The sequence below is a fragment of the Condylura cristata genome, unplaced genomic scaffold, assembly GCF_000260355.1.
Source record: "Condylura cristata isolate star-nosed mole 26May11 unplaced genomic scaffold, ConCri1.0 scaffold00004, whole genome shotgun sequence".
NCBI classification, from domain to species: Eukaryota; Metazoa; Chordata; class Mammalia; order Eulipotyphla; family Talpidae; genus Condylura; species Condylura cristata.
In genome coordinates this window covers 41093623-41106012 of record NW_004567105.1, presented here as the reverse complement: position 1 = coordinate 41106012, position 12390 = coordinate 41093623, and the positions used below count along the sequence as shown (strand labels likewise).

General features: G+C 39.5%; 1 pseudogene; it reads left to right on the top strand.

Moving 5' to 3' along the window:
* The first annotated feature begins 1854 nt into the window (after window positions 1-1854).
* Window positions 1855-12390, top strand: part of LOC101621469 — a 61152-nt pseudogene continuing 50616 nt past the window's right edge.

The following is a 12390-nucleotide window of genomic DNA, read 5'->3' as shown; positions in this document are numbered from 1 at the left end:
ATCCTTCTCCTCACTTTTATAGAGGAAAAAAACAGATGCTTTACCCTCTGTGCTATCTAAAAATAACTGCTATGATAGTTTCAACCTAAGCTCATAATGACATACATTTTCACTTTTCACTTTTTTTTTTTTTAAAGTCTAGCTATCACTTCATTCACTGGGGAGCTCTAGGTGGAGTGACAGCTGATAGAATCCATGTGTGCAGCTGAGGTGTGTATATGGCAGGGCTTTCAGAAAGAAACAGCACAGAAACAGATCAGCTCTGCCCTCAAAGCTTGTTTACTTCATTGATTCTTAGGAAGATTGGGAGGGGGTATTATAGTATATTGGTGACCGGAGACAAAAAGTTAGGTTGTTCTTGGCAGAAATGTAAAATAAAGAAACATCACTTCTATAAGTGGGCTATTCTGCAAGTGTATGCAAGTTGTGTTATTTGTTAAATGGTTAAGAAATGAAAAGACCTGAGAAAGACTAGTGATTGTGTTGGGGCTGCCAGAATAAAACAGTCAGGCAATGTGGAAACAGAGATTCAAGATTTATTTTGGGCTTCCAAATACAGCCAGCCGGAACCATCACCCTCTAGAGAGTGAGGCCTTGAGCAATTACAGAAGCCAGTTTTTATACACTGCAGGCAAGGAACCCAAACCTAGGTGTTACATAGATAACATTCTTACAGTGAGCCCTAGGATGTTTGTCAAGTCTTAATGGACCATTTGACCCACATCCTGGTCCTGTGGCCGAGGGTAATCAGTTTTACAAGTTTTTTTTTTTTCCTTTTATGGCAAAATTATTTGGGAATTTCCTATTGCAGCAAGCAGCAAGCAGAATACAGGTGTAAAATGGTGGTTAGCACAAAATGGCGTTAGCTTGGTTCAATACAGGTCCAACAGCTGTTATCCTTGTATCAATAAACAGCATTAGCGTCGTGTGAGTCCTTGGAGGATCATCAAGTTGCTCAATAGATAGACCTTTCCACTCTCCATCTTCTGAATCCTAGGTTGCTCCTTAGTCCCTTATAGATATCAGGCCCAAGAATCAACTTTTCTTCTTTCTTCTTACTTCACACCTTTGCTTTCCAGCTGGCTCATTCTCTAGTATGGTTATAAATCCTATGGAACAGCTGAAGGGATTGTTATGATATAGGTTCTGGGCAATTCATTCTGAATTATGCTTGTCCATTATAGGTCACCCAACATCATAGACAAGGAAACAATAACAAGCTGTCAACCTTGGGAAAGGTTAATTTGGATAACATTCAATCTCTTCTGTCTTGTTCTCCATTGTACTTTTATCACCAGCCTTCCAATCTAACAAGGAAGAGGTCATCCCACCAAAGTTGGATGCTTTTGATGCATGCCTTTAGTGCATAAGTACAGACTTTTCATCAAATTTCTACATTTAAAAACTTGAAAAAAAAATAGAGATACTATTGATTTGAAGGAGTTGGGTACATTCTGGAATTCTCAAACTCTAAAAAGATAAAACGATGTTTTTATACCAAAGCATAAAGTAGAAAAAGGCATGTTTGGTATCTGAACTGATTCTTTGCTAGAAGGTTCTTAAACCCACAGCAATGTTTCTCATTATTGACTCTAGGAATGTAACACATGCACATAGGAAAAGACCAGGTCTAGTTCCATAGTGCAAGAAAAAAAGGGTACTTTGCAAGCTCCAGAATAATATTTATTTCACTCTGTTTTCCATTGACTTTTGGAAACAGGCCCTGGTGCGTTGAGGGCAAGCCCATCTCAGTGGTGCAAGCTTAGTGGTAGCCTTGTATTCTGTCTTTGTATGGAATACACACACAGGGCTCAGAGATATCTGGCTGCTCTCCTACTCTTTACCCCATGACTCATGACGGATGCCAGTGGCAAGGTGCTGCTTGTACAGTTTTACCTCCTCACTTTCTCAGTGACAGATGAGGAATGCAGGAACGTTGGCAAGCACAGCATTGCTATTCAGCAAGCTCTTCAGCATGTCAAGTAGTGAAGCAAAATCAATCACAGAAGCAACCCCTCATTGTGGTTAGGAGATTAACATCTTTACAAGATAATAAAGACAACAAATTACATATGCCAGCTCTGAGGAACAGGAGACCTATAAAGTGATTCTTGGATAAGCAACTAGATCCTGTGCCCTGGCCCATCAGATTCAGAAAGGAAGGTGAAATTGGGATGGAGAAAGCCACAGGCCCGCTCCAAGGCCTGTGTGTTAAGAGGGCAGTTTACTCACAAATGCCCCTGTGGGTCATTTCCAGCTGTTGACAGAATGCTCTCACAGGGAGTCATCTGAGTGGGCAAGTATTTTGAATCACCATCCCACTACCTACCTATCTATGGTTTACCCCACTCGGCTCTTTAGGAAAAGCTACTGTGGGAGTAGAGTTGACTGGCAACCTGCAGGGGCAGGATCTTTGGATCTGTTACTGTGTTCCACTTGGAGATCTGCTTCCGAATTTGCTTCACCAATGACTGAACAGAGTTGGGTATAGACACCAAACCCTTTCTGAAGTAAAATTCCTTTAACAGGAACCATTTGCTTGGAGACTCCTACTCAACCTGACCAAGATTTTCTCAGAACTGCAATTCCGTCAGAAGCTCTTTTTCTTTTCTTCTTCTAGTCTTCTCTGCTCTCACAGATAATAGAATCTTGGCAGGAATTCTGTCCTCCCCTTTGTTCTGTCCTTCTTCCTCTGTACTTCACAGATATTTTCTGCAAACCTCTTGCATGTCTATTCTGACTTGATATCTACTTCTTGAAGCCCCAAGAGTAAAACACCAGTGCTCTAAAATGTTCTCTCACTAAAGTGTCTTGCCACCCATTTACTCATCCATTCAAAATAGTTACTACAGGGGCCCTCCCTGGTGACACAACGGGTAAGGATGCAGCACTCACTGCAAACTAGCTGCAGCTACTTCAATGCAAGTCCCCAGCCCTGGCGGTGATCCAATGGCAAGGCAGACCTCTCCTGACCTGCCTGCTGCTCCCCTCAGCAGTGTATTTCCTCGATCTGCCTATTCTGTTCCCCACTCTGTCTCTGGTGAAGCCTCTCACTGCCCCTGCACTCTGGTTTGTACCCCAGTTCTGTATCCATAAATAAATAAATCTTTTTTAAAAAATCAACTATGTTGATAAATAGAAAAGAAGTTACAGAGATACAATCTCCAGCTTTTTGTAGTGGATATAACAGAAAAAGTGAGAAAATTACTATGTATCACGTAACAGTGCTCAGGAGATACAGAAGAAGAATAAGTTATTTGAGAATTATCAATAGAGGGAAATGCATTCAAAAGAGAGGAAAACATATTTGGCTTTTAGAGCTATTAAGAAACAATTAGAGTATAGAGTTTTTATAAGAATCTACAATTTTTCTAAAGAACTAGGCCATTTTTTAATGCACATAGAGGTATCCTAAGGTTCAAACACTAAGCTGAGATTGAGTAAGGATTCACTGTACCTTGTATTGGATTTATCCTTTGCCTAAAACAACTAGAGAGATAGCAAGAGCAAGAGAAAAAATTCTTAAAGCGATGACTTTTAGGTAGCAGAGTGATCCTTGAGATAAAGAAGGCACAGAACTAAGCCCTATAATCACTTCATCCTATACCTCTACAGAGTTTACAGGTCATGTCTCAAAGAGTGTCTCTGGCAGAGCTCAGTATATTCTCTGAACTGAGGTGATAAGGCAAAGAGGCAAGGCAAGAGAAACAAAAGTGGTTAGAATTATCAGCAAGCGTCTCAGTGGTGGGAGGTCTGTCAAAGGGAAGAACCCTAGAAACTGGACAGGGTTTAGTTCTACATGATGATGCTGCATGATGTTGGCATGTGAGGACCATTACTGGGAGCAGAGTTTGGCAGGTCCCATAAAACTCTCCCAAACCCTGGGTAGAAATAATCAAGGCCAGGGAAAGAGTCACCAAAGAGATGAGAGGAGACAGCATAGGTATTCACCCAAGACTGAGAATACCACTCATGTCTATTAACCAGAATGAAAATTCATAGTTTCCAGAGTTGGTTTGAGTGCTCAGAGGATCTTACTTCAGCAGTAGTAGAATAATTAGCACTGGAATGAACGCTGAATTTATTAAATGTTCTGCTTAATAAATATTAAGCAAAAGGCTTAAAATGTTTCTAGGTAACCTAGGGAATATCATTATAAAACTCAAGAGTATTTAAAGAAATACAAACACACATACATACAAATACAAATTTGATGAAAATTATATATTCAGTAAGCTAAGGAACTCAATGAATTTCAAGCAAAAGATGTGTAAAGATAACCACATCAAAAATAATATGAACAAATTGCTCAAAACTAGCAAATGAGAAAAATTTAAAGGTATTCAGAGAAAAATAAATCACTGAAAACTGAACAAAGCTGGAGAGACCCAAGTAAATAGAGAGTCATATTGTGGTTGTTGAATTGAAATATCAAATATTTGAATTGAAAGATTAAATATTATTAACATGGCAAAACTCCCCAAATTGATCTACAAATTTAAGGCAATTTTTATCAAAGCTGTTACATGACTGCAAAAAAATAAATCCAAAAATTTGGAGATGGTAAGCTAAGATTTATATTGAAATACAAGGGGTCTGGAGAATCCAAAACAATCTTAAAAGAATGGAGAATTCAAGTTTCATGCTTTCAAAACATACTACACAGCTAAAATAATCAAGACCGGGTGGTACTGGCATAAAGATAAACTTATCAAACATCAGAAAAGAATTGAGAATCCATAAGTAAACCCATACTTGGAAATATAAATATTGATGATAAGGATATCAAAAGTATTTTTATCCACAAATGGTGATGGACATTGGGTATCTACATGCAAAATAATACATGTTCACCCTACCTCATACTACATACAAAAATGAACTCAAAATGAATCAAAACAAATCTGAGAGGTAAACTCGTAGTAGAAACATGGTAGTAGGGCCCTCCCCGGTGGTGGAATGGGTTCCTCAATCTGCCTGCTCTGCTCCCTGCTCTGTCTCTGTGAATCCTCTCACCGCCTCTGAACCTCTGACCTGTACCCCAGTCTGTATGCACTGGCAGGTACCCCAGTCTGTATGCATAAATAAATCAATCTTTAAAAAAAAAAAGAAAAGAAAAGAAACATGGTAGTAAATTTCCCCCCTTTTGTGCAGTCCTAAACGTGCCATATAAGGTTGGTCAAGTTTCAGTCCAGAGGTGATATACTCTTCTGTTCCTGTTGGCACACGAGTGTGTACTTGCTGGCCAGACCTCACTGTGCTGGAAAAGACTGAAGCAGAGAGTAATAATTTGATTTCCAGTTGTGGGTTTATCAGGTAGAGTCAGTGGAAAATAGAAACTAGTTAGGGAGTTGATTAGTATTCCAGCAGAGTGTATATTCCTGTGTTCTATGATAGGAGAATCTTCAATGTCAGCAGCGAAGACAGAGGGAAGGAGGGACAGGAATCTTCAGGACCAACAGATGGACTGGGCATGGGAGGGGAAGGCGAGAAAGAAGTGTCATCAAGACAGATACTAGGACTTTGTTACAAGCCCCATGGTGGAAGGCATTCCATTTAATAGAGTTTTGAAAGAAGGGAACATAGACTTATTAAACAGCATCAAGTTGGAACCTACAGAATTATGTCACTCTCTTGTGGGAGTAAGAGATGGAACTGAATTCAGGAATCGGGCAGGATATAGATCTTGTATGATTGGATCTTTACTTTACTAAAAATCCTTTTGTAAAAAAAAGCTACTATATGGACCTCCCTAGTGGTTAAAGCGCAGCACTCTGAAGATGCCGCCAGCCACTGCAGCAAGAGGAGTTTGATCCCCAGCCAGGGAGCTGACCCACATGGCAGGGCAGAGCTCTCCTGTGTCACCCACTGCTGCCCTCAGCAGTGTATTTCAGTTTATCTGCCTGTTCTGCTCCCCACTTGTCTCTGGTGAATCCCATCCCCCCTCTTATTGCCTGTACCTCAATTCTTGTATGCATAAATAATCTTTAAAAAAAGAAAAGAAACTACAGTATGATATTTGAGAATGTTCTTTTTGGGAATGGTAGAGTTTAGATTATAGGAAAAAAATGCTGAAGCAAGAAAGACAATCGGGAGGCTGAAGCAAGAAGTCAGAATGACTAAATCCTCCCTGCTGAATTATTTCTCTAAAATAAAGTTACCCATTACCTGACATCAGCATTCTTTTTGCCAAATCTTTACATTTTGAATGCAAATTCCAAGATGTGCTTTCAGCTAGGGATAATTATCTAATTACCTATTATGCAGTGAGCATCGTCTCCTTTTCTCTCCCTTCTCTCCTTTGTTGAGTGTGTGGCTTTTGGCGGACTTGAGAAAGATATGACTCAATTGCCTGTCAGCACAGCTTTAGCTGGGTGAGAGCTTCATGGAAAAGGAACTAGGCTGTTTCAAGGCAGAACAGTAATTGATTACTAATTACTGAATACTGTGTCTGAAGGAGGAAAGGCACAACCTATTTTCCAAAGCTCCAGGTAATTAGCAAACATGTTTAAAACACTCTGAAATGGCCTCATAGTCTGAGAAGAATTAGGTTTTTAACCTTCAGTTACTCATTGAAGGTTTTTACATGATGAGCTTCTCACTTTCAAACATGAAGGATAAAATTGGTGTCAGGACCAAGGAACATCCCTCCATATAGCCCAAGTTAGGGTATCACAAAGTTTCGCCGATGGTACAGAGTAATGGACAACTGAGACAGAACAGCAGTGAACTGAGCCCATCAGTGCTCAGGAAGACTAAGGGTGATCTTAAACTCACTAGTCTAATCAGCCTGCTTTTCTGTGTGAAATATTCCAGTGGCTTCCCTTTGTCATGAGCAATCAAGATTCTCAGTTACCAGGCCCTTCTTGATGGCGCAGCAGGTTAAAGCACAGCACTAAGAAGCTAAAGCCACTTCAGCCTGAGTTCGATCCCTGCCCCGGAGGTGACCCACATGGCACAGCAGACCTCTCCTGACCCGCCCACTGCTCCCCTCAGCAGTGTATTTCATCAGTTGGCCTGCTCTGCTCCCCACTCTGTTTCTGGTGAATCCTCTCACTGCCCCACAACCTCTGGCCTGTACCCCAGTTCTGTAAACACAAATAAATAAATCTTTAAAAAAAGAGAGAGAGAGATTCTCAGTTACCATGGTTGCAAGGCTCCTGCTTCTGCTCCCATTGCTCATAGATGAAGTTTTGGTCCTTTGGGGTCTCACAAGGACTGACCTCTTTTCGTCTGCCAGCACCTGAATGAGAGGTGCCAAGTACCTGCAAAAAATCCCCACTCCTGCTTGCCAACTCTCCCTTTTTCTCAGCTCAAATGTGCATCAATCGTTGCTATGAACATCCACCAGCTCCTGTGTTGCTGTTTGTTTTTATAAATGAGTTGTATGATTTTAGCTCAATTTTAGGTTCAAAGAAAGACTATGATAATGGAGAATCTACATGTAACCAGACCCAGTTCTGTCTATTATTCACATCTTACATTCATATGTTAAATTCATTACAGCTAATGAAATAATGAGATATTTTTATTTATTAAGGTCCATGGTTTACTCATATTTTCTTAGTTTTTACCAAATACCCGTTTTCTTTATTTTGAGTGGCCTTTACTGTTTTGAGTATTGCTCAGGTATTTTGTAGTATTCCATTCTACTGGAATTTGTGTTCTTCAAATAAGTAGGAGTCAGGGTTGTTTAGAGAAAGATCACACAAGGAAAGGGCCACTTTCTTCCTATCACTAAGGGTATGTACTATCAACTTAGCACTGATAGTGATTTTGATCATCTGACTGGTGGACTTTGCTATATTCTTCACTATGAATGTGCCCTCCTAACAGGCTATACTCTGGAAGGAAATCTCTGTGTATAAAACACACTTGGGAGCAGAGGTTGTATTCCAGTTCTTGAATACACAGCAATTACATTAGGTTATTTAGGCTTTTTCTGCATCAGAGATTTGTCTCTATCTCCCTCTTAGGTTGTGTGTGTGTGTGTGTGTGTGTGTGTACATGTATTTATGGGTATGCAGGTATCCACTTGTCCATTTATTTATGTCAATATGGACATGGATATTTGATTATTTTGTTTGTTTCTTATATTTTACTAGTTTTGGTCATTTGGGAAGTCTCTCAAATACTCAGTCTACTTAAACTACTCTTGTGACTGTAGGGTTTTTGTTTGTGTGTTTAACACTTCCTTCTTTTCTGGTGCTTCACAATACACCTAGGCTCATCTTGGATACTCCCTTCCTGAGTCCTAGAATCAGTCATTTTTCCTAAAAGCTTTTGTATTGGACAATGGCATTAGAAGCTAAGATCCCGACTAAGGTACAGTTACTTCTTGCCTTTTCATTTGAAATAGCAAGAAAATGAGAACTGTGTACTAACCCATGCGCATACACATCTCTCTAATAACGTTCATAAGTTTCCATATCTCTCCTCTATATTTATAATAAGTTAGGATTGATGTCTTCAATCCTACTCTATTACCAAATTAATTTATCAGGCCTAACCAACTGGCTTCTCTGTAAGCTCTCACCCTTCAGTTCTGATACACTTGTGTACAGGGTCAAAGTTTTCACCCAGTCACCAGTGAGGACAATGTCATCGATTACAGAACAGTGTTTATGTACACTTCCTTTTACCTTCAGTAATACTGAGTAATTATTTTCAAAGTTAAGTCAATGCCTCACACTTAACTTTACTCATATGCTTGCACAAAGTTAGATGGCTTTTACGTGTTTTGTATTCCATCCCCAACTCCTGAATTATTTTTTGAATTTTCATACAGTGACCATTACAGTGACCAAAAAACCATGTCACATATCTAAAGAATTTTCTGTGTTTCACCGAGTTAGCTTCTTAACCTCCTGAATCCCTAGGCAACTCTGCGAACTCTTACTTTACCCAGAATATCAGATATTGTAATGATGCGTATAACCTTTCCAGACTTTTCTCTTTCACTTAAGAAATATATATTTGAGATTTAACTATGTCTCTGTGTGGTTTTATCATTCATTTATTTTGCAATATTAGCATTTCTATTATGGATGTACCACAATTTACCTTTCTTTTCTTGAAAGATTCCTTTATTGCTTCCAAACTTTGACAAATATGAATAAACTTACTGTAAACATCTGTGTGCAGGACTCTCTCTGATGGCAAAATGGGTTAAAGCACAGCACTGTGAAGCTAGCCTCAGACTGTTCGGCCTGAGTTTGATCGCCGGCCAGGGAGCTGACCTACATGGCAAGGCAGATGGCTCCTGTCCTGCCTGCTGCTTCCCTCAGCAGTGTACTTTGTTGATCTGCTTGTTCTGCTCCCCACTCTGTCTCTGGTGAAGCCTCTCACTACCCCTGTACCTCTGACCAGTACCCCAGTTCTGTATGCATATATAAATAAATCTAAAAAAAAAAAAAAAAAAACTGTGTGCAGGTATTTATGTTGATTATTTTCTTAAGTGAATATAGACCTATACATTCTATTTATTTCTCCTTGTTTGATTTTGGTAGTTTCTGTCTTTCAAGGAATTGGTCTACTTAACTTAAGTTGTCAAAAACTATCCTCTATTATCTTTTCAGCATACATACGTAGTGACATTCTTTATTTTACATCTTTGGGCCCAAGGGAGGAGACAAGACTTATTAAAGACTACAAAATAACCCAACTAGAAATAAAATAATGTGACAGAGTAGTGTTGCCATTTAGAGATTTCAAATTCCTCCCCTCTTCTCTCCATGATGTCACTGTTATTATTAATTTCAATTGTTCATATTTAGTATATTGGTATTATTGTTATTTTTAAAGTTAGAGTTAAGTCAATTAAAAATAAAAAGTGAGGGCTCTCCATGGTGGCACTTAGGGTAAGGACACAGCACTGCACGCTGTCCACAGCCATTTCAGTGCAAGTTCATCCCGGGCCCTGGAGGTGACCCACATGGCACAGCAGACCTCTCCTGACCCACCACTGCTCCCCTCATCAGTGTACTTGTAGATCTGCCTGTTCTACTCCCCTCTCTGTCTCTGGTGAAGCCTTTCTCCATCCTGAACCTCTGGCTTACACCCCAGTTCTGTATGCCTAAAAATAAATAACTATTAAAAAATATTAAAAGTGAAATATCTCACTCTACCTTCATATATTTCTTTTGTAATATTCTCAGTGTAGATTGAGATTCTCTTTTTTATTTAAAGATTTATTTATTTATAGATACAGAACTGAGGTACAGGCCCCAGGTGCAGGGGCGGTGAGAGAATTCACCAAAGTGGGGAGCAGAACAGGTAGATGTACTGAAATAAACTGCTGAGGGGAGCAGCAGGCGGGTCAGGAGAGGTCTGCTGGCCACGTGGGTCAGCTCCCTGGAGGGATGGAACTCTGCTGCAGTGGTTTAGGAGAGCTTCATAATGCGGTGCTTTAATCCCCTTGCACCACCAGGGAGAGCCCTGAATTTGTTTTGTTTTGTTTTGTTTTTAATTTATAGATATATTACTCATTTTTTTCAAAAAAAAATTTTTAATAATATAATAGTTTATTTTTACATAATTTTGTACATTTGTTTTTTTCCATCTCAATTGTAATCTCCGTGTGTTTCCCATCACCAAGTCCTTATGGACAGCTAATTTTTGACAAAGGAGCAAAGAAAATACAATTGAACAAAGAAAGTTTGTTCAGCAAATGGTACTGGGAAAACTGGGACGCTGCATGCAAAAAAATGAAACTAGATCACTACCTCACTCCATACACAAAAATTTGGGTTACTTTAATCAAATATTTCCCCTTTTACTTGCATTGGGACTGTTTAGATTTTTTTTTTAGTTTCTTAGAATTTTGTCTATTATTAATTACTTTTATTCTTTTCTAATATAATCAGTTAATGGTAAAATTTCTCTCAAGTTAGTATTTTAGCTGTGCCATAGATCTTGATAACATTTCCATCAAAATATATTTTAATCTGGGCCCTCCCTGGTGGTACAATGGGTTAAAGCACAGCACTATGAAGTTCTCTGCAGGTACTACAGAACAATTTCAATCCCAGACCAGGGAGGTGTCCCACATGGTGTGACAGACCTCTCCTATCTCTCCCCTGCACCCCTCAGCAGTATATTTCAGTAGATCTGCCTGTTATGTACACCACTCTGTCTTTGGTAAATCCTCTCACCCTCCACTCTGCATCTCTGGCCTGTACCCCAGTTCTTGTATGCATAAATAAATAAACATTTACAAATTATATTTTTTAATCTTGCATCCTTTTCTAGAAGTGAAATATAATTAAAAGAAAAAATACTGGGGCTCTCCCTGGTGGTGCAATGGGTTAAAGCACCACATTATGAAGCTCTCCATAGCCACAGCAGCATGAGTTCGATCCTCCATCAGGGAGGTGATCCACATGGCGCAGCATACCTCTCCTGACCCGACTGCTGCTCCCCTCAGCAGTGTACTTTGTTGATCTGCCTGTTCTACTCCCCACTCTGTCTTTGGTGAATCCTCTCACCCACCACACTTCTGGCTTGCACCCCAGTTCTGTAAGCATAAATAAATAAATCTTTAAAAAGAAAAAAAATCCGGGCCCTCCCTGGTGGCCCAGCGGGTTAACACACAGCACTAAGAAGCTTAAGCCACTTCCGCATGAGTTCGATCCCCGCTTGCCCTGGAGGTGACCACATGGCGCGGCAGACCTCTCCTGACCCGCCCGCTGCTCCCCTCAGCAGTGTACTTCGTGGATTTGCTTGTTCTGCTCCCCACTCTGTCCCTGTTGAATCCTTTCACCCTCTGCATCTCTGGCCTGTATCCCAGTTTTGTATGAATAAATAAATAAATCTTAAAAAAAAGAAAAAGAAAAGAAATCCCTGCCTAGCTAAAGCATCTTCCCTTAGTCAAGCACTCTCTGCATGTTATCAGTAGTATCTGCAAGTTATCAACCCTGAGCAATATACTGAGACAAACTCACAGTTCAGTGGAGAAGAAGCTGTGTGTAAACACTTGTAACACAAATCCAAAGCATTGCAAGTAAAGGAACTCATATATTTCCTTAAAGGAATTATTATTAAATATTATGAATGATGTAATATGGACTGGAAGGTCTATTCTAGTCCTTTAGTATTGTTTACAGTCTTTACCAATTACTTGATATTTCCAACTCAGTTATTTTTATTTACTTATTTTTTTTTTTTTGCCTACAGTGTTGGCCACTTTTATCTTCTAAAATCTCTTTTCTACATGGATCTAAGGATATCTTCTTCTATTTTCATCACTTCTTTTTCAGACTAAACTGGTTTCCTTTCTTCTTCACATTTCCTTAGCTTCTGGTCCTCAGTTTTCCCTTTGTTCTTTCTTTTGAGGTGAACACATATGGTTTCTTGTTGTATATGTCATCTGTAACTAAATTTGTTCAGGTT